The sequence below is a fragment of the Mustela nigripes genome, chromosome 7 (genome assembly GCF_022355385.1).
Source record: "Mustela nigripes isolate SB6536 chromosome 7, MUSNIG.SB6536, whole genome shotgun sequence".
NCBI classification, from domain to species: domain Eukaryota; kingdom Metazoa; phylum Chordata; class Mammalia; order Carnivora; family Mustelidae; genus Mustela; species Mustela nigripes.
In genome coordinates, this window is record NC_081563.1 from 48900727 (window position 1) to 48921929 (window position 21203).

The window sequence follows — 21203 nt, forward strand, 5'->3', positions numbered from 1 at the left end:
ATAAAGCTGGAGAGTTAGGAGAAGCTCTTGGCACCGCGCAAGCAGGGGATGGGGCGGGGGTAGAATCTGGAGTTAGTCAGGTGTTTCTTTTACAGATAGGGACACTGAGGCCTGAGAGGGGAGTACATGCCCAAGCACAGAGAGTAATTTAGGGACCATCTGAGGCTAGAATCTGCTTTCCTGATTAAGTTTAGGGAACAAGGGCCCTTTCCAGCACACCAGTCACCTCTCTCTGTGTGAGAGTGAGATAACTAGTCTTATATTTTCTTTTCTTTTTAAAGGTTTTATTTTATTTATTTGACAGACAGAGATCACAAGTAGGTAGAGAGAGAGAGAGAGGAAGAAGCAGGCTCCCCGCGAAGCAGAGAGCCGGATGCGGGGCTCGATCCCAGAACCCTGGAATCATGACCCAAGCCAAAGGCAGAGGCTATAACCCACTGAGCCACCCAGGCGCCCCTTATATTTTCATTTATACGTGGGTGTTCTTTTCCTTTCTGAAGAGGTGCATTTCAAGGTTAAATGAAGTAGCTCTCGAATGAGTCTGGAACAGTGGTTCTCAACTCTGACTGTATTAGATCATTTGGAAAGCATTCCAGAAATACTGATGTTGGAGCCGCACCCCGAACCAGTTAAATAAGCATTTGTGGGGGTTGCGAAAAGGGTCTCATACTGTTTTTTAAAGCTTTGCAGTCTAATACACAGTCATTCCAGTGTACGGCCACTGGTATAGAGAGAGGAGCTTCCAAAATTCTGGTGCATATTTGAATCTCTGGAGATCTTGTGAAAATGCAGATTCTGATTCAGTAGGTCAAATGAGACTGGCAAGTTGTGATTTCTAACCTCCCAATCGGTGTTAATACTGCCAATCTCGGGGACACCCTTGGGTAGTAGCTCCAGAGGGCATCCTGGATTCTGTTCATCCCGGATTCTGATCATTGTTTACGCCAGCCTGAGGTCTGGAAGTTACCTCTTCCCTTCATCTTCTCATTTGCCCCTGGCAGCTCTTGTCACCAGGTCCTGTCAGTTCCACCCCAGTGCTCCCTGCAGCTCTTACCCATTCTTGATGGACTGATTCAACATTCTCTTGCCTGTTTCCCCATCACCGCTCCCGCTTTGGCCACATTCTCTGCCATACGGCCTCCTCATAGGGTTTTCTCATTCCTTCTTTCCTCTACCCATGTTGTTTTTATGACACAGAACGCTCTTTCTGTCCCCGACCTCTCTCTTAAGAGACCACAGCATCCCTGGACCTCCTCTGTGCTTCTACTCGTCACCAACGACGACTGTCTAGGAACAACCTGCCCTTCTGGTTCAGTTCTGCGTTTCCAGCGCCCAGCTCAATGTCGATCAGGCTCTCAGTAAATACTTGCTGAATTTAACAAACAAAACCTCAACTTTGAATGAGCAAGGCCAAACAAAGACCTCCGCAGCTTTCCTGATCAAAATGAACATTCCTTTCAGATTATGCATCAGGTTTAAATACCCCACTGGAAAACAAGACAAAACAAAACAAAACAAAGTCGATCAAAATTAACAAAGTAAGTACTTATATCCTGTCTGGGTTGGGTGGTTTAATAGGGGCTCAAAGCAGGCGACGGGACAGGAATGAGAGGATGGATGCTGGCAAGAGCTCGGAGATCTGCTTTCAAATCTGGACTCGTCCCAGCAGGGGGAAAGGCTAGAAATCCGGGACAGGGTGGAGACGGCCGGCCGACCCGGGACCTTCCGGGGCCCTGGAGAGGGTCTGAAGCGCGCGGAGGTAGGCATGAGTTGAGGAGCATAAACTAACTTGGCGTGGAGGGAGGCGCCGCACGCCGCCACCGTTCAGGTTTCGCGTCTTTCCAGCGCCCACATGGGCCGCGGGCTTGGGGAAGGGGGCGGGGGAGAGGGAGGGCAGGTCCGGAGCCGAGGGGGTGGAGGAAGGGGGAGACCGAAGGAAATGAGACAACCTTTTCCTCCCACTGACTCGCGCTGCTCCAGCGTCTGCGGGACTCGGTGCGACCGCCCGTGAGCGCCGAGGCCAGCACCCCGCGCCCCGCGCCAGCCCCGGCGGCTCCTTCACTGGGATTTCTCTCCGAGGCGTCACTGCCGTCCCAAGTCCGGGGCGCTTCTTTGCTGCTTCCTCCCCTCGGCGATCCGCTCCGGGTCCCCCGGCTTGGCCCGGCGCGCCCCGAGCGCAGCCCCCGGAAGTGCGCGCCGGCGGCCCCGGCGAAGGTAAGCGGCGCCCGAGAGCGCGCCCAGGGCGCAGGGGACGCCAGGCATCCCCAGCCGACCTGGGTTTCTCCGGAGCGCCCCCTCTTCGGAAACACCCAGAGCACTTCTGACCTGAAGCCGCTGCTTTGTTCCTGAACCCTCTGCCCAGGTGTTGTAGGCTGGGTGCCCCAGGGAACTCTGCTTCCCAGCGCTTTCTTTTTTTGCCTCCTCTTCCTCCTGTTTTCCTGTTGCTTCTGCACGCCCTACCCCCGCCCCGTTTCTTTTTCTCGATCCGCAAACTCTCAGCTCTCTGCCGTTGCAGCTTGGCTTCGGAGAGCGGGTCCTGCGCAAATCTCGGCGCTTCTCTCCTCCCCCGCCACGGGAGCCTGGGCTAAGCGGGTCGGCCCACGGCAGTAACTGCCTTTGAGCCCAGGCCTGCCGGGTGCGGACCTGCCCGAAATTTCTGTGGCGCGCGTTTAAACTCACGGATCTCGCTCCTTTTGGAGGCACCCAGCTCGCCGTGCGCTTTTGGCGACCCCCAGGACCCCGAAATCAGCGCGCACTGGGGAGTGGAAAGACTGTTGGCGCCCCCTAAAGCCTAAGTGGGACGCTCTGCTGTTGGAGAGCGACGCAATCAGCTCCTTGCCGCTCCCCCCCCCCCCCCCCCCGGTTCCCCAGGATTGAAAGGAGTTGGGGGAGTACTCGATCCTAGGCGCGAGGGAGGCGGGGAGGTGATGATGATGCCTCTCTGAGGGAGAGGAGGGCCAACCGCGTCGTGCAAGCTTGCCATCTTGCTCTTATTATACCACCTGAGTTCTCACATCTAGCCTCTGAGTAGGGACTCCCCCTGTTCTACAGGCGGGCAAAATGAGACGCAGAGAGGGTAAGTAATGTGTTCAGGGCCACACAGTTGGGAAGGGGCCCAGCCAGGATCTGGGTACCAGCTGGTTTATACCACACATCCCATGTCTAGACGTATATAGGGTTTTCTCGATCCAGAGTGAGCAGGAACCGGCCATCTCCCGCTGGCTCATGCCGTGGAGAAGCTTTTTCTTTTTTGTGCAAATGCATCTCGAGCCTATTTTCACCCAGATGATTTATTTAGTACCTACTGTCTTCACAGTTCAGCGGCAAGCACCGAGTTTTCACCTTTGAACCTCACTCTTTTATCCTCTTCTCATCAGCCAGTCTCTCAAAAAATACACAGTTCTGCCCCAGAGTTATTTCCAGACAGGCAGTTCAGCTCAGCGGCTAAAGCCCAGGCCCTGGAGCTGGACCACCAGCCTGGGAGTCTGGCTGAGGCCCTCCTGTACCTTTCTTTCTGCAGCCGGAGTTCCTCATCTGTAGAGTGGGGATGGGAGGATTTAAAGCAGTTGTTCTCAACCAGGGTTTCCATTTTTGCCTCCCAAGTGACATCTGGCAATGTCTGGAAGCATTTTTGGCTGTCGGCATGTAAGTGGGGGAGAATGCTGTTCATCTGGTGGGCAGAGGCCAAGGATGCTGCTGAGTAGCCTGTAAGGCATAGGACAGCCCCCCACAGCAAGAATTCTCCAGCCCCCCACGCGTCGGTAGTGCTGAGGTGGAGAAACCCTGGCGTCATGTCTCGGTTCGTGAGGGGTGCTCTTGTGCCCAGCTCTCAGCCTCTTTTCTGCTCCAGTTAGGTTGATTACACCAGCCCCGTCCCCAAATCTCCTCTCAGTCCACTGCCAGAATTATGTTGCTCAAACCACAGCTGGCCCTGCGACTACTTTGTCTTAATACTGTTGTTGGCCCCCCGGGGCTAACAGAAGGGGTGGGAAGCTGTGCATGTTTTGCAAGCACCAAAGCCAGCTCTTTAAACACCCAGGCTTGAGAATCGCTGTCTTGCAGGGTAACATCTGACCTGCGGCATTGGCTCACACGGCTGTTCATGGTAAGGCCTCACCTTACCTTCCCAGCCTTACCTTAGTTCACATCTGGAGGTGCCAGGCATACCACCCAACTTAGGAGTTTGGTATTCTGGGTCCTGACTTTCTGGAATTCCCTTCCTCCTCCCTGGCACATTCCTCGTCATTCTTTGAGGCTAGAGCTCCAGGCTCCTCCTGAGAGGAGCTCCCGAGACTAGAGCTCCCGTCTCCTCGCTCCCTGCTGCCTCAGCGCAGGCCCTCCTCTGCCTTTATCTTTCAATATTTCTTCCCTGTAGGGGTGACTATATAGGGATCCCTTGCTCATCCTCACACTGGTCTCTGGGTGCCTCGAACCTAGCACAGGGCTGGACTTGAGGTGGTGGTGAAGCTTGTGGGCTGCCAGCGTTCAAATCCCAGCTCTGCCCCTTATTAATTCTGTGACCTTGAGCAAGCTGATTCAGTCTCTCAAAGCCTTCTTTGGTATAATAGGAAGAAATCATCTGTCACCCCTGCAGACTGGTGTGACGAACTAATGAGATAATACTGACGGCCACTCCATCCATGCCAGGACCGGGTTCGAGTTTAGCATTTTATGTTGTTACTCATTCAGTCCTCCCAGTGAGCCTTTAAAGTTAGAACTGGTATTGCCCTATTTTCCCAACAAAGAAACAGAGGCAGAGAGAGGCTCAGCTGTTGGCACAAAGTCAGCTAATGAGTGGTAGGGCCAGGACTCACACAGACGTGAGGACTGTGGCACACAACACGCTTCACGCTCTGTAGGTAGAGGCCTTAGCTCGGTCCTCCCCCTAGAGTAAGTGCTCGGTAAAGATGGGCTGAGGTTTATGGTGTGTGTTCATTAAGAGCCGAAGTCCGTCGGATTTCCCACCCTTACCATACCTGTGATCTACCACTGTGCCATGATTTTCACGGCTTCTGTTCTTTTCCTCTCCTCCTTGCCTGGAGCCTAGCCTCAGAGAGACAGCACCTTGGGATCAGTCCTCTGGGTCATCACCAATAAATTTGATGCTAAATGCAGCTGTAAGTGAGCTGTAGGTTAGGGTCAGAAGAGCACGAGGTCTTGGGGGAGGAGGGTGTGGAGTTCACCTGCCAGGGGGAGAGAGAGATTTAGACTTGGGGTCAGGAACGGACTCCAACTTTGCCCTTCCCAAGACTGGACCCCTAGCGGTGTGCAGCGAGCACATAAGTAAGGTGAAATCCATCAATGAATGTGTGATGGGGGGGGGGGCCGTGGCACCCTCCGGGTTCTCCACCTTATCCTGATCAGATGCAGAGTGCGCTTTCTCTTCAAGTTTTATAAGGACCGTTTATATAATAAAGGCAAAACCTGCTAAGAGAATTTAATGCCCTATACAGGGTTTTGGGGAACCGGGTTTGGAACTGGTCACTGACCTCCTATTTGTGCTGTGTGTGATCCTGGATACCAGGTTTACAGGTGGTCACTCCACCGACTTGGAATCTAGTATTGCCGTGAACGCACCACTGCCTTTGAAAGCTGAGCCCCTTCCTCACTGTTCCTTTAGATACTTGCTCTGTGGGCCAGACGGCCTTGCACAGATACCCGCATGTTTGTGTGTTCTGGCTTCTTCCACAGCTGACCCACTCACCTTACCTATGGCCCCCCTGAGTTTGCTTGTTTTGGCAGCTTGTCCCCCAGACTTCAGTGGGATGAGGTTACCTGGTATGTGCAAGGCCTTGCGTTTTGTTAGGGGTCACAGAAATACTCTGATAAAGTTGCTTTTTAGGATACAGCAGGGTGAGAATCTTCCTATCCATCAACCCGTTAGAGACCCCTCAGATTACCTCCCCCCTTTCAGACACCACACTCTTACTGTCTCCTGGCATTAGCACCTCTCTCGGGCCAGCAGCTGGCTGATCTGAGAAACAGATTCCCCTGGGTGCTGAGGACTGCGGTAAGGTCAGACTCAACATCTTTGGGGCATCCCCTGCATTTTCACTGAGGCCCAGAACATCGCATCTCGGCTGCCGTCTTGAGTAGCCCTTCGTCACTGACCAGCAGGCAGATTCATGAAGCTCCCTCCTGCTTGGGTTTGTTTCTAGGGAAAGCTACCTCTCCCTGTTTTGGTCTTGGACTGTGTTCCCCGTGAAATCTACTTCCACTGTTGGCCTCTAGGTGAAAATCTGTTTGGTGCTGTAAGGGGCATTTGGTTTGGACTAAATTAGATGGGATCATAAGTGTCAGGGTGGGTTTGGACTACACGTGGGCTGAGTGGCTGGTGCTGGCTGCCAGAGACACAAACATGAAGAGGACATGGTCCTTATCATCACGGTCATAGTCCGCAATGTGTGAGGGATACACGAACAGATCATCAGTGTGCAACAAGTGGAGAAGAGATAAGAGCTGAGAATTGGGGGCCAAAAGGCAACAACCACTATGGAGTGAGGTGAGATTTCTGACAGAAGAGGATATTGGAGTTGGGTCTTAATAGAGAAGTAGGAGCTTGTTGGGTTTGGGGGGACTATTGAGCATGGGTGTGACAGACAGGAAACTGCATGTATGTGGTACAAAGCCAAGGAAGGTACTGACAGAGGCCAAGGTATGTGAAGAGATGGGAGCTGGTAATGGAGCCTTGGTCGGGGGGTAACTAACTTTTCAGCCGGGCAGGAGTCTGTTCCTCTTTGTTGGGAGACAGTGGAGGGGGAATTTTAAGCTCAGGTGTACTGAGCTCTTTGAATGATGGCTCTCCCTCCTGTCTCTATTGGCCTGATTCCTTCAGGGCAATGGGACCAGAGCCCAGGGGCCGTGGGAGGGACACTGTCTCCAGTAAGCAAAGAAACCTCAGTCACAAACAAAGCTGCATTGGTGGTTGTGGGTTGTTTTGTTTTCTTTTCAAAGCTCTGGCTGATGAACTGTGTGGATGGCCCCTCCTGAGTCTGGGTTTTGAATGTTACCTTTACAGCATCCAAAAGGCTGAAACAATTGCTGAACTTAGCGGGGAGGGAGGAGGAAAGGAGAGAGAAGGGTGATGGGGGTTGTCTCTCAGCTCTGTTTTACATAAAATCCAGCATGTGACCTCCTAGATCAGACTCCAGGGCTGCCAAGTTCCCTGGGTGGGAGCTGTCTTCACAGTTGCAGTGCTCTTGGACCCCAGAGTCTTTTGCAAGAGGCTCACCACAGATGATGGGTACATATGCTTGCTGATGGGACCCTGGATATAAGTGTTTCTGTAGGTCATCCCAAGACATCCCTCATTTACTCGCCATCAGTGACCCCCGCCCCCAGCATGTAGGAGGTGCTCAGTAAAAGAGAAACGAGTGGATGAATGCCCTAGCATGTAAGACTCATCCTGACCTGCAAGACGCCCTTTCCTGAATGGAGAGACAGACAAGAAACCCAGCCAACACAGCACAGTGTGCTAGTGCCGCGACAGAGAAGGCACGGGGGCGCAGAAACAGGCTCTATTATAGGGTCAAGGAACAGAACCCAAGGGGCAGTGGTCGCTTGTGAGGAGCAGCGTCACCCCAGGGCAAGTGGCTGGTAGGTGATGGCAATAGTAACCACTGGGGCAGGTGTCAGTCCCCTTGATAAGGACTTGACTTGCTTTCCTGGCATTGCCCCTCACGACCACCTTCTGAGATGGGTGTTGGAGGAGGAATCGGGATCCCACCCACAGATGACAGGCAAACCTGGGATCCCATCAGGCCCCCAGACTCCAAGCCCTTCACCACGGCCCCAGACAGTTTGGGGACGGTCATGTGATCCTTGAAGATGCTGTTAGGAAATCTAGTTTGCAAGAAGGCAAGACCAGGTGTGTGGGTTGTGCGGGGTGGGTTGGGGGTGGGGATGACCATGTCCTTCTTGCTTATCCCCTTTCCTCTCCCCTGCCTGCTGTCTGAGGCCTCACCTTGTCGGGAGACTGAAGCAGTTGTAAGCTCTCTGCTCTGGGGATCAAAACGGCTGTCCGCCTCGTCTTTGATCATCCAGGCAGCTTGCACTTTGTCCTCTAAGGTGAAAGCAGGCGGAAATGCTGCTCAGCAGAAGAGTAACCGTAAACTTGTATGGGAAAGAAGGCTTTTTACAAAACACCTGCTGTAACGTAAGCTTCTTCCCCTTTGCCCTGTGCCCTTCTGCCCGTGTCATTCTGACCGTCAGTAGCCGTAGGGAACAGATGTCGGGGGATCTTGTTTCTGCGCAGGGACCCCTGATCAAAAGGGTCTGCCTAAAGCTGTCTTCCTCTGGCACCTCCACAAACACAGCTGACGGGTCCTTTTACTCGCTCACCTTGTCAAGACAGGCCACAGCAGCCCATGGGAAGGGATGGGAGGGGGTCTCTTACTGGAAGACACATACATCATTTTCCGGAAGCTCCTATCCTTTGTGCACTTGGGAGAGCGCGCTCTGACGGCAGCTCCTCTCCTTGCTCCAGTGAGACGTGCTGGTGAACCTGTGGGTGGACAGAATGAGCACTGGGAGGGGAGTCAGTACTGACACTATTCTACTACGTGGACCTGGTCCCTTACTCTCTCCATGGGTCAGTTACATGGAGCAGGGATGGTCAGCCTGAAGTTCTCCAGCATTAGACCCTGCTGTGTGTCAAAACAGGGTGAGGGTGTTGCAGAGGTACCGAAAACAGTGACTTGGACATTTAGAGTCTGGAAAAGATGCCCGTGAAAGTGAAGGTTGTCCCTGGGGGTGTAGGCTTGCCTGGTCACAGAGACAGCTTTGTGGCTTTGCTGTGTCTGCTCAGCTGAAGCTGTCAGTGTTTGCTGACACCCTTTGCACCAGTGTGAGGGCCTGGGAACACAGAGAAGAACAAGATACTCTTTTTGCTCAAGAGCCTCAGCAGTCCAGCATGGACACAGGACACTCAGAGATAGGAATACAGTATTTTGCTATCCATCTCTCTCATTAAAGCAAGTGTTCTGAATGCAGGACTTATGTCTTCTTGATTCCCAAATCCTTGGAGGCTGCCTTGAGCTCTCACATATAGTAGGTGCTCGGTCAATGACTGTTGTGCCTCTAAAATTCTGTGCTAGACTCACTCACTGAGTGAGATAGCCATCAAGAGGAGGGGCACCTACACCGGGCTTGGATAGCAGCTGAGTCCAAGAGGACATGCGTCCAGGAGGCTGAGACGGAGGGATCCAGGCTGATGAGAAAAGAAGGACATCACAGTCAGAGAGGCCAGGAAGAAGGACCGCCCTGCCAGGTGAGCAGGCAGGGTGTGCTCCAAGAAAGCAAGGGAGTGAGTATGGATGGAGAGAAAGGAGGCAGATCTATAAACGGGCAAAGGGACCACATCAGGAAGAGTCTTGCTGAAGAATTGAGATTTTATTCTGTATGCACTGGGGAGCTACTATAGAATTTCACACAGAGAGAAGTCAGAGTTTCATTGTAAAAATAGACCCCTCTGGCATAGAGTAGACATCGGAGAGGAATAAGATAGAGGGCAGGAAGACCAGTTAGGACACCATTCAGTTTTCAAGAGTGGGGAAAAGCCCAGTGTATGGAGTCAGACAGACCTCCGCCTGCGTCCCCGCCCCACAACGTCTTTGCTTCTTTGTGTAACAGGCTATCTGTTAAACCTCTCTGTGCCTCCGTCCTCTCATCTGAAGACAGGGACTCCCAAGTTCTCCCTCATGGTTGGGTGATGTTCAGGATTATGTAGATGAAGTAGGTGAAGTGTCTATCTCCGTGACTGAGCCATAATCAGTATGTGATAATAGTGGTGGAAGTTATTTTTACTACTATTGTTACTTATTGTCATCCAGGTGAGAAATAATGAGGCTCTAGAGACATTGGCCATAAGGGTGGGGAATTGGGCACAGGCTCAAGAAATACTTTGGCAATGAAGTTGACAGAGTTCGGTGACTGATTGCGCGGGGGAGTAAGGGAAGGGCCAGAGTCTAGGATGACTCTGGGGTTTTGGCCTGGACAACCAAGAGGAAAGATAGTGGTGCTATTCATTAGGAGACTTCATGGTGAGGAGGGGAGGGGCAGGGGGAAAGAGAGGAGGGGGTGGAGCAGAGGGAGGTGGGGCTGTGGACAGGGAGAGCAGCATTTGCAGGAAAGATGATGAGCTCAGTTTCAGACAAACTGAACTTGAAGCATTTTAGGGATGGCCAGGGAGACATGTGTAGTAGGCACATGGTTTGTAGATTTGATGGTCAGGAGAGAAGTCTTTTTTTTTTTTTTTTTTTTTAAGAGTTTATTTATTTATTTGACAGATGGATCACAAGTAAGCAGAGAGGCAGGCAGAGAGAGGAAGGGAAGGAAGCAGGCTCCCTGCTGAGCAGAGAGCCTGATACCAGGCTTGATCCCAGGACCCTGGGATCATGACCCGAGCCCAAGGCAGAGGCTTTAACCCACTGAGCCACCCAGGTGCCCCCAGGAGAGAAGTCTTAAAGAAGGTTCAAGGGTGGGCGCCTGGGTGGCTCAGTGGGTTAAGCCGCTGCCTTCGGCTCAGGTCATGATCTCGGGGTCCTGGGATCGAGTCCCGCATCAGGCTCTCTGCTCAGCAGGGAGCCTGCTTCCCTCTCTCTCTCTGCCTGCCTGCCTCTCCATCTACTTGTGATTTCTCTCTGTCAAATAAATAAATAAAATAAAATCTTTAAAAAAAAAAAAAAAAAAAAAAAAGAAGGTTCAAGGGCAAACTTTTAACAAGAGGTGAGGAAGTCATGGTATGGCTCAGTTGCCCAAGGAGAGAGAGAGCACGGGAAGAGGAATTATGATGGCTAATGCTTATTGAGTCTCTACTGTGTGTTCTAAGTACTTCATGTGCCTTAATCCTCTCAACAGCCATTGCCAGGGAAGGCCATTATTGTACCTGCTTTATAAATGAATAAGTGGAGGCACAGGGACAGTACGTCACTTGCCTGAGGTCATACAGCTGTAAGTAATAGACCTGGGATATTAGCCCAGGCAGTCAGATCCGGGCCTGTGCTATCTGTCTGTACCAGACTGCCTCCGAGAGTGGGTGGCCTCTGAGGGAGGGGAAAGGGAGGACCCAGTGCAGGCGACAGGGAGGTGCTGGGCAGAGAGGCAGGAGGAGATGGGAGACTGCCATGTGGAAGAGGAGAGAGTCCGGGAGGGAGGAATCTATAACATCAAGTGACGTGGAAGTCCACTAAGAAAAGAAGTGGAATAGCCATGGATCTGGGAATTAGGGAGCTATTGGTGATGGTGAGGGGAGTTTGAAAGATGAGGAGGCTTAAGGAACAAATGTGAGGTGAGGAGGTAGTGATACCAAGTACAGGCAATTCTTTCCAGAAGCTTGGCTTTGGAAGTACCAGGAGAGAGGGAGTGTTTCAGAGATGGAAAGACCCGTTACTATATACAGGGGGAGGGACAGAGCCAGAGTGGGCCCCACAGAGTGGCTGTGAATGCACTATACACATCGGCAGCAGTATCTCTGTGTCATTTTTCTTTTTCACACAGATTTTTAATACTTCTCCCCATATTCTGGAAAGCTTCCATGTGAATGGCTGGAAATCACTCATGAAGCTCCTGATAGGTGTTTCAGATCTTTAGCTTTTGGTAGGGGCAGTGGAGAAAATGTTTTTCACAGGGCCCAGCGTGAGTCATCACGTGTGGTCAGATCCAGATCATATCAGATGCATGTGTAATACATCATCTACTGAATTTGTCTTTGAAATAGTCTGTGAGAGAGCACAGTGCGCTGGGGCCCGACGTCACGTGTCTCTCGTCCATTTCAAAGCCAGTACCCTTCCCCATTCCCACACTGCGCTGGAGAAGGAGATCAGGGCTGGAGGTGAATCTGCAGAAGGAGACAAAGAGCTGCTTGGGTCTTAGAGAAATTGGAAGACGCATTATCAGGTGATTTGCTGGGGTGACAACCCTACACTTAGAATGACTGTAGGTGATTGGGCTACTGCCGCTAAAGTTCTTAATAATAAACAAGACTGACATTTCCTTATAAATGCTTTTTACCAGGCTTAGAGGACACAGGTCCAACAGGCCCTGAGAAGATACATTTATCTAGAGCCAAAGACAATCTCTGTGTTTTAATACATAGGATTCTTTTGTTGTTCAGACCAGAGGTAGATGCCACAGAGGGTTAAAAGCTTGACTTAAACAAGAAATTCAGCTCTGCCTTTGTTCACAGTGCTGACATCCCAAAGGCTCAAGGCTAGAATTAGGGTTCAGCTGCCAACTTCATAAATTTGCCTTGGTTGAAATGGCGTCTTTGCTCTTCTTGGATACATCTCAGAGAAATGCACTTACCTTCACAGAAGGCCTTTATGGATGGGACTTTCAGAGAGGCGCTGTCCAGAATGAGAAAGGCCACACAGGAAATGGCCTTGGGATATTTTTTTTCCCCACACGCAGCAGCAACTCAGCTGAATAACTTCTTGAACTTGAGCTTTGAATGTCAAGAAAAGTGAATAGTGTGTCTTTCAAGAGTCACATTTCAACTTTGATGGTTCCCTTGGTTCTAGAAGATGCGGTATGAGTGATTCAGGGAAGGTTCATTCCAGCCTAACCCCCTCTCCGTCCTGTCCCACCTGGGTCTCTCACACAGTGGCTGGGTATGAGTGTGAGGGACACATAGGTCACTCTCCCTAGAGACAGAGGGAAAAAGCTCTCGGAGTCTTGCTGATCTTTCCTCAATAGACAAGGAGTAGAGGACGTTCTTCAGGAAGGAATGGCCAGGATTCCGAATAGTTCAGTGCAAACGTGGACTCAGTCTATATCCTATATATGGCTTTCTTCCAGTTGTACAGCATCTGAATTTACTGATATGGGAAAGGGCCATGTACACATTGCATGCTGATTCCAGGAATGAGGGTTTGCATATGATCCAAACATCCACACAGCTACCAGTGCTGCTGTCACCCACCCACCCTTCTGGGCCACGGGAGACCTGAAGGGTCTGAGAGGCAGGATCCTGCATGTTCAGAAAGTAACAGTTTTGATGTCTTTGGTTTTTTCATTTGCATTCGATTTATTAGCAAAATCTTTTTTTTTTTTTTTTTTTATTTGTTTAGTCATTTGCTTATTCAGCAAACTCAACAACCACTGTGTGGCTGGCTCCAGGCCACACAACGGTAATGTGGTGTTGAATCCACCAAGTCCTAGCTGCTGCCTTCTTAGAGCTCACAGTTGTTAGGGCACAGACATTAAAGCGATAAAGACACAAAGAAATGCATGATTACAAACTTTGGTAAATGCGGTGCAGGGAAAGAACAGAGTGCTCCAGGAGGGGGAGAGAGAGAGAAGAAAGTTTAGCGTGGGGGTGACCAGTGAGGAAGACAGATAGGAAGACCCATAGTGTATACAACCATTTATCGGTGGGATATCATTTCCAAGGAAGGAGTGCCTTTGGATAGGGCTGAGGGGGCAATGCTAGAAGGCTTCATAAAGGAAGGAATATCGAGGAGTAGTTAGAAATTTTCTAAATGGAAAGGGAATAGAGTTGCTCTGGGGAGGGGACCTGGTGTGTTTGGAGGGTGCTCATTCAGTGAGGATGGAGATTAGGTTGCAGGGGGGAATAACGAGAGGTGAGCTGGGAGAATAGAGAAGGGTCAGCTCACACCACATAGACTTTGTCTTGGAGGCAATTGACTGGAGAGAGCGGTGAGTTACCCAGGGGAGTGTTCTAGAACAAGTTACCAAGGGTCTAGCAAAATTTTTCTGTCGAAGACCAGAGAATAAATATTTTAAACTTCGCAGGTCATACAGTCTGTGTTACAGCTACTCAGCTCTGCCAACAGAGTAGCCAAAACAGCCATAGACAGACATAAACGAGCGAGCGTCACTCTGTTCCAGTAAAACTTGAAACACATAAACAGGCAGCGGGCTGGATTTGCCTGCAAGCTGTAGTTTACCAGTCCCTGCTCTGGAATGACATCCTGGTGGCCTGCTGGAGGTTGGACTGGAGGAGGGGGAGACAATGGAGGTAGGGAGGCTGGTTAGGAGCCATTGCTTTAATTCAGGGTAACTAGATGAGAGATCCTGGGGAGAAATGGTTTGTGACATGCTTCGAGGTAAAAGTGACAGAATTGCATGGCCCATTTGATGGGAACATGTCTCATTGTTTCTTTAATGCTCAGTGGACTAATTCTTCCAGTGAAGAAAAAAAAAAATCTCAGACATTCTATGTGTGTGACTCAGAAGCAGGCATATGTCCTGGGAGGTCACCTGCTGGTCACAAGACACCGTGCTGGGGGCATGACATAGATGACCTCATTGTTAAGCATAATTCTTTAGGATATTAAGTTGTATTTCCTGTTTTCCAAAGTGAAGCTTAGAAATCTGAAGTCGCTTGCCCAGAGTCACAGAGCTGGCACGTGGTGGAGCGGAGATTGAACCCAGGTCTCCTGTCAGATGTGCCTGTGCCCTTCCAAATGTAGTCTTCTCCCCTCCTTGCGGGGTGTGGCACAAAGCTCTACTCCCTGAGTCTCCCAGCTCCCTCCTCTCCCTCTTTCTGTCCCTGTGAAGACCTATTCCGCCCTTTACGGTTTTCTATTAGCCTCTGGCGCGGCAAGGATGGGATGTGTGTTTAAGCTGCAGAAACCTGGGGGTGAGCTTCTGTGTTCCAAAAAGGCCGTGCAGCAAAACTCAAACCCAGACGTACAGGTCTAGCCGGATGATCTGTGCGTGTTACCGTGTGGAGAAGTCGGTGTGGCCTTAGGTTATGGATGAGGAAATCCCTGAAAGTAGGTGCCTAGGTTAAAATACCATCTGGTTCACTGGCTGATGTAGATACCGGGAGATGTTTGTCCCATTGAGGTAATAGTATCAGATAAGGGAAAACTACAGGTTTAAACCCAAGAGGTCAAGGTTAGCCTCTGAAAGGACAAACCTGATAAGGTGTGGTCAAGGAAATCAATTCAGTTACCAGCTCCATCAGGTTGTCTAGAAACCCCACTGATCATTAGTTTAGTATCTGTCCAGATTCGGCTAGACACTGTTTCTGCCTTGACTATTTTATTTTATTTTTTTAAAGATTTTATTTGTTTATTTATTTGTCAGAGAGAGCGAGCACACACAAGCAGGCAGAGTGGCAGGCAGAGGCAGAGAGAGAAGCAAGCTCCGTGCCAAGCAAGGAGCAGAATGCGGGACTCGATCCCAGGACCTTGGGATTATGACCTGAGCCAAAGGCAGCGGCCTAACCCACTGAGCCACCCAGGCGTCCCATTGCCTTGACTATTTTAAACAGGACATTGGAGACAGATCCACGAACAGCTGAATTATGTCCTGTATATACAGCAGTCCTTTTAGTGAGATGTAGTGACCAGAATTGGGTCACATGGTAAGTGGAATGGCAAGAGACCACCAAGGTTGACGTGGGTCAATTATAGGACCCAGGCCTTGGGCCCCAGTGGATGGACACAAACAGAAGTGGGGCTCCTCTAGCAAGGAGGAGAGGCAGATGCCTTCTGGGGGTTAACACAGGTGTCTGCCCCAAGCGTTGATCTGTTTTGACCACCAGCCTGTATTACTTTACTAGGGCTGCCATGTCCAAGCACTACAAAGTGAATGGCTTAGAACAACAGAAACATAATGTCTCACAGTTCTAGAGGCCAGACGGGTATCAGCAGTGCCATGCTCCTTCTGAAACCACAGGGGAAGCGTTTGTTCCAGGTGTCTCCCTGGCTTCTTGTAGCCAGGTAACTTCCTGTAGCATTTTCGTCTTCTACCTGTGTCTTCACATCATCTTCCCTCTGTGCGTGTCCCCTTTTTATGCGTGTCTCCCTCTTTCTGTCTTTCCTTTTTATGAGGACACCAGTCATACTGGATGAGGGCCCACCCTAATGGCCTCATCTTAACTTAGTTAAACCTTGCAAAGACCCTATTTCCAAATAAGGTCCTATTCTGGGGTACCGAGTTAAAGACTTCACCATGTCAGTTATTTATTTATTTTCTGATGGACACAGTTCAACCCCTAACACAGCTCAGGAGTTGAGAACTGCTTCCCGAGGCCAAGGTGACGGATCCCACTCCAAGATTTCTTCACCTATGGTCATCTTTCTGTATGCCTCCTCTGTATGCTAATGGGGGCATAGGGATTTCGTCTCTAGTGTCTCCTCATTTATCATATGTCAGATGGTTTCCCATTCTGACGTCTCAGCCTTTGCCTTGGCAGTGTTCTTGAGACCATAGTCAGCTGCATTTGTCCTCTTGGGCTCTGCTTTCCCTACTTTGCCCTTTGCTCATTCGTTTACTGGTTCATATGATGCACATGCTGAGTTCCTGCCGCACTCCGCTGTTGTCGTTCCAGGCACGACACTAGGTTCCGAGGATGTAAAGATGAAAAAGGTGACAAAGACCAGGTTCTGCTCTCAGGGAGTTCTTGTGGGAGGCCACACAAGCAAATGGGGTGACACGATTGCGAAGGGCGGTGTGCGTGCAGATTCTGAGCACTGTGCGGTCCCCAGCACAGCATCTCCTTTGGCTCCCTAGTGCCTACAGGAAAGAGTCCAAGCCCCCTCGCAGAGCACGCCAGGCCCCTTCAGTAGCATCATCTCTTGCTGTTCCTTTCCTTTCACTTTGTGATTCATTCCTTTTGGTCCGCCTCTGTTCCCCAGCTACATAGATTTCCGTCTCAAATCCCGTCTTTCTACATGAATGCCATCTCTTTTGGAATGTGCTCCCCCTTCCCCATCCTCACTATTAGCCGCTTGATTAACTCCTGTTTCTTCTTTGAGACTCACATCTGGGGCTGCCTCTTCACTGTGCCCCCCCATCCTCTCTCTGCTCCCTCTGCTCCCTTTTGGGAGGACCTTTTTGGGAACAATACTCCCCTCCCCCAGAGAAACGCTGTTGGAAGCTTATTTATCTGTGTAACCCCAGCCTCTAGTAGCTTGCTTGTGTTACTAGATGCTCAATCAGAGAATGAGTAAGTGAATGAGCCAGTGAATGATTCCTAGTCTGTGTCTTGCTTCTGCTCACTTCCAGCTGCCCTTTTTCTCTGGACTCCTTCTCCCCCGAGTCATATGTCTGACCACCTCATCTACCACAAGCCCAGGGCTCTTGATGCTCTTTCCCTTATGCCGACGCTTCAGCTCTGCTGACCCTGTTGGTCAGTGGCCACAGGTGGATACCCATTCACTATCTCATCTCTGGTCTGCCCTGCTTCCCACAAAGAAAGACCTGTTTTCCTTGGGGAAGATGGATCTTCGAGAACAAGCAAAACTGCCTCCATGACCTTTTCTGGGTCTCCATTTCCAAAACGCCTCCCTTTCCCAGTATTAGGAGTGAGGGACAGGCCATTTCTGCCACACTGATTAATTCAATAATCATCTTTTTGAACCCCAAATTTGTACCTGGGTTCTCTGCAGAAGCACACCAACTCGCTAGGTTCTGCCTTCTACTGAAGATCTGTTTCTTTAACCCCTTCCTGCTGAATATATTGGGTTTCTCCTACATATGGACTGACATAGTGACTTAAAAAAAATTTTTAGGGGCACCTGGGTGGCTCAGTTGGTTAAGCGACTGCCTTTGGCTCAGGTGATGATCCCAGGGTCCTGAGGTGAGCCCTGCATTGGGCTTCTTGCTCAGCGGGGAGCCTGCTTCTCCCTCTCCCTCTTCCTGCTACTCCACCTGCTTGTGCTCTCTCACTCTGTCAAATAAATAAATAAAATCTTTAAAAAAAAAACTTTAAAAAATGTTTTAGCATTAAAACTCTTTAAATGAGTTTAAATGGCTTATCCATGAGTGAAACAGAAAAAAAAAAAACCAGTATTTTGTTGTATATGTTATTTTATGTGATAATTCTAGCTTACGATATAAAGTTAATTAATGAAAGCAATGAGACTGTTATGATGGATGAACATGAAAATTTGAAATGGAAGGTTTGGGATAATGGTTGCGGCCTCAAAGTGTCCTTGCCATTAATACATCATTGTGTTTTGTATTAGCTGTAAGGCCTTGAGAAAATTGTGACTGCCAACATTGGAAGTAATAACACTTTTAAATAGGATACTTTGCAGATTCAGGTTATTCTGATTAAGGTGACCCAGAACCTTGAAAGAGGAATATAGGAAAAATTGGTTTTAACATTGACTCAAACACTATGTGACAACTGTTTTCATTCCTTAATTATAAAGGAGCTAACTGAAAGGAATAAACAGGTTCTTCAACCAATTTATATCTTTGTTTGACAGAAAAACATGTTGTATCATTATGAAATATTATGTTATTAAAATTATTTTCAACAGCTTCAGTGCCTGTTTCTCTCTAGTATCATTTAAAGCCTTTAACACAGCAAAAAAAAAAAAAAAAGGAAAGGAAAGAAAAGAAAGAAATAAAAAGATGCATTTGCCATGTTGAGCCCAAATTTCAATTCTCACTTTCACTTTGTCACCTATAGGAGGAAGGAATGGTAACAGCATGTCCCTGCATTACTGAGTTGGAATTTTTGTTTCACTTTATTTTTATTTTTAAGATTTTATTTGAGATAGAGCAAGAAAGAGAGCACAAGCAGGGGGAGAGGCAGGCAGAGGGAGAAGAAGAAGTAGGCTCCCCACTAAGCAAGGAGCCTGATGTGGGACTCCATCCCAGGACCCTGGAATCATGACCTGAGGCGAAGGCAGATGCTTAACCGACTGAGCCACCCAGGCACCTCTGAGTCGGAGCTTTAAAAGCCTGCCAAGCACTCTAAGAATAAAACAAGCATCAGTGCTACCCACATTCCTCGGTGCAGCGTGTTGTGCGATCACTCGTTACTGCACGGTGCACTATTATATCTTTATTAGAGCGTGCACTCTCTGCATACCCCTGAGGCTTGCCTGACATTTAATTGTGCACAGCCCACATGAGCCAGGGTGGTGGGAGTGTCCTTGCACACATGATTTTAAAGCATGAGGAGACTTGCTTGGGTCTGATGGTTAAAAGACATTTTTGGAACTGCGGCTTTCCTGATTAACTACATGTGTTCAAACATAGGCACGGTTTGGGCAGGAGAACCTTGTTTCCGAAGTGGGCATATCAACCTGCAGCTCCTGAGGTCTGTGATCTCTCACATTTGACCTATCACACACTTAACTGTATTTGCTTATGGTTTAAAAAACATTTAAAAAAATGTAGCTGGACTCAAACGTGTAGAACCTTTGGAACTCCTCGGTTGAGCCCTAGCATCTTGGAGTGAGGTGGGAGACCGCTGGGGCGTCAGGGAGGCTGTGGGGCTGGGGCAGGCTTCCTTGCTGCAGTCAGAGAGATGTCTGCCCGGCTCAGGAATTTTCACCTTCCAGATGCTCAGCGTTTGTCTGTGTGGACTTGATTTGTCACAGAGCAGGTCGTGTGTGGCTGTGGGACCAGCTCCCCCTGGCAAAGAGCCATCAGGAGGGTCTCAGGGGGAAGCTGCCCGCGTCCCCAAGGATCGACGCGGTTCCTGCGGAGGAAGGCTGGTGTTGCCTCACCTCGGATTTCTCTTTCCCGCAGCTCCCTGAGGGATGGCACTGGACTTCCAGACTCCCTGCCATCAGGGTGTTTGCTCCGCCCTTCTGACTGATGCTCTGGTTTTAATCATTGTAGTGGACCAAGAACTCAGCTTGGGGCCAGGAGGCCCGCGGAGACCAGAGGACTAGGAATGCTTCTTGTTCCCACTTGCGTGCTCCTTGGTGGGGCATGATTTCTGTGAGTCCCCACACTTCTGGATGCCTCAGAGAGACTAGACTTGGGGGACCCTACCGGTGGTGGACCAAAGTCTCTGCTTGAGGAATACTGCTTAGGAATACAGTGGCAAGTGGATTGCCTTCTTTCATGGGCTTCCTTAAAGGAGCCACAAGTCTGCCAGCCTGTCCGGTCCTACTCGCCATTCTGAAGAGAAAGCCACGCAGGATTTGGTCAGAATTACTCAAGCACATGCTGGTGTGGCTGACCCACAGGGTTGGAATCCTTTTCCTGCCCAGTGCGGTACGCAGTGTGATTCTTATGACTTCCTGACAGTCCCCGTGACTGTTTCTTCTCTTTCCAGCAGACACTGGCAGGCTCCTTTCCTCCAGAGTTGTCAGTGAGCCTTCTCCTCTCCATTTGGTCTACTCAGTCAGGGCACACATCAGCTGAGGACTCCCACACACCAGCAGTTAGCGCTCCAGGATCACTGCACGCCTCCAGCCTTCCTTTCCAATGGGATTCCCCCAGACACTGCATTTCATACCTTCTGGCCAAACTCAGTGTTCCTGGGTCTTCCTGTGCCTCCTCCATGAAGGAGAATATGATGTAAGGCCCCTCTTTTCAAAGAGCTTGTAGCCTAGTGCAAAATATTAAAAGCTCACACTTCAGCTATATGCAGAAGATTGGCATGCAGGGTTACAGGAGTCCCAAAGAGGGAGCAATTACATATGCAGGGGTGGGTCAGAGGAAGTCCTCACGGGAGGTGAGGTGATGTCGATCTTCAAGGATGGGTAGGACTCAGAAATGCAGTAAGTGGAGAAGTACATTCAGCACAGTGAAACCCAGAGGTAGACCCCCTGGGGAAGTATATGAGGGAGGGAATGACTCCCATTCGCTTGGACGTTGGGCCGTGTTGGAAGGAATGTGACTGTGTAGGTGGTGATTTTAGCACAGAGGAGCGGCATTGCTAGAACACGGCTTCCAGGTGCTCAACCTGGCACCAGTGTATGATGTTGGGGTGGGGGGGGTGGAGGAAAGGGAGGTTTTTCTGAGTCAGGCAAGTGGCAGATGGCATGGAGAGTCAGAAGGGATAGGAGGTAGAATTTCCAGGACAAGGGAGAGGAAGGGCCCACCATAACCCCCAAGTCTGATCCGGAGTGACCGGGGAGGCTCAGGGGATTATGCAGACTGTAGAGAAAAGAGGAAGCGTGTGGGCGGGGAGATGGATTTAGGACGTGCTGGGCTGGAGAGATATCTGGCAAATCCAAGTGGAGACTCCCATTTCCCCTAGTCCAGCCTCAGCTCTGGATTCTCCTTGGAGGTCAGGCTCCTGTCCCCTCTCCTCCTGGTGAGGATGACCAGCCCCACTTTGACACCAAATACTGACCCCCTGATGGACTGACCTCAGGCTGATGATGAGAAGCTTGGTGTCCATCCCTAGCCCCTCAAAGGACCAGCCTTTGCTCATTTCCTTCTCAAATGCCTATCCCCTTTCTTATGTTCTTACTAACTAATGTTCTTACTAACTAATGTTCTTACTAACAGAAACCCCTGCCTCCTTACCC

General features: G+C 50.0%; 1 protein-coding gene across 4 annotated transcripts in view; it reads left to right on the plus strand.

Annotated features, from left to right (window-relative positions):
- The first annotated feature begins 303 nt into the window (after positions 1–303).
- The window catches only part of EVA1A (eva-1 homolog A, regulator of programmed cell death), a 51721-nt gene continuing 30821 nt past the window's right edge, over positions 304–21203 (plus strand). For 2 of the 4 annotated variants that reach the window (XM_059405733.1, XM_059405734.1), the window contains exon 1: positions 304–1759. The gene's annotated coding sequence lies outside the window, so the exon portion shown is untranslated. The other 2 variants (XM_059405728.1, XM_059405730.1) reach the window with 1 other exon arrangement.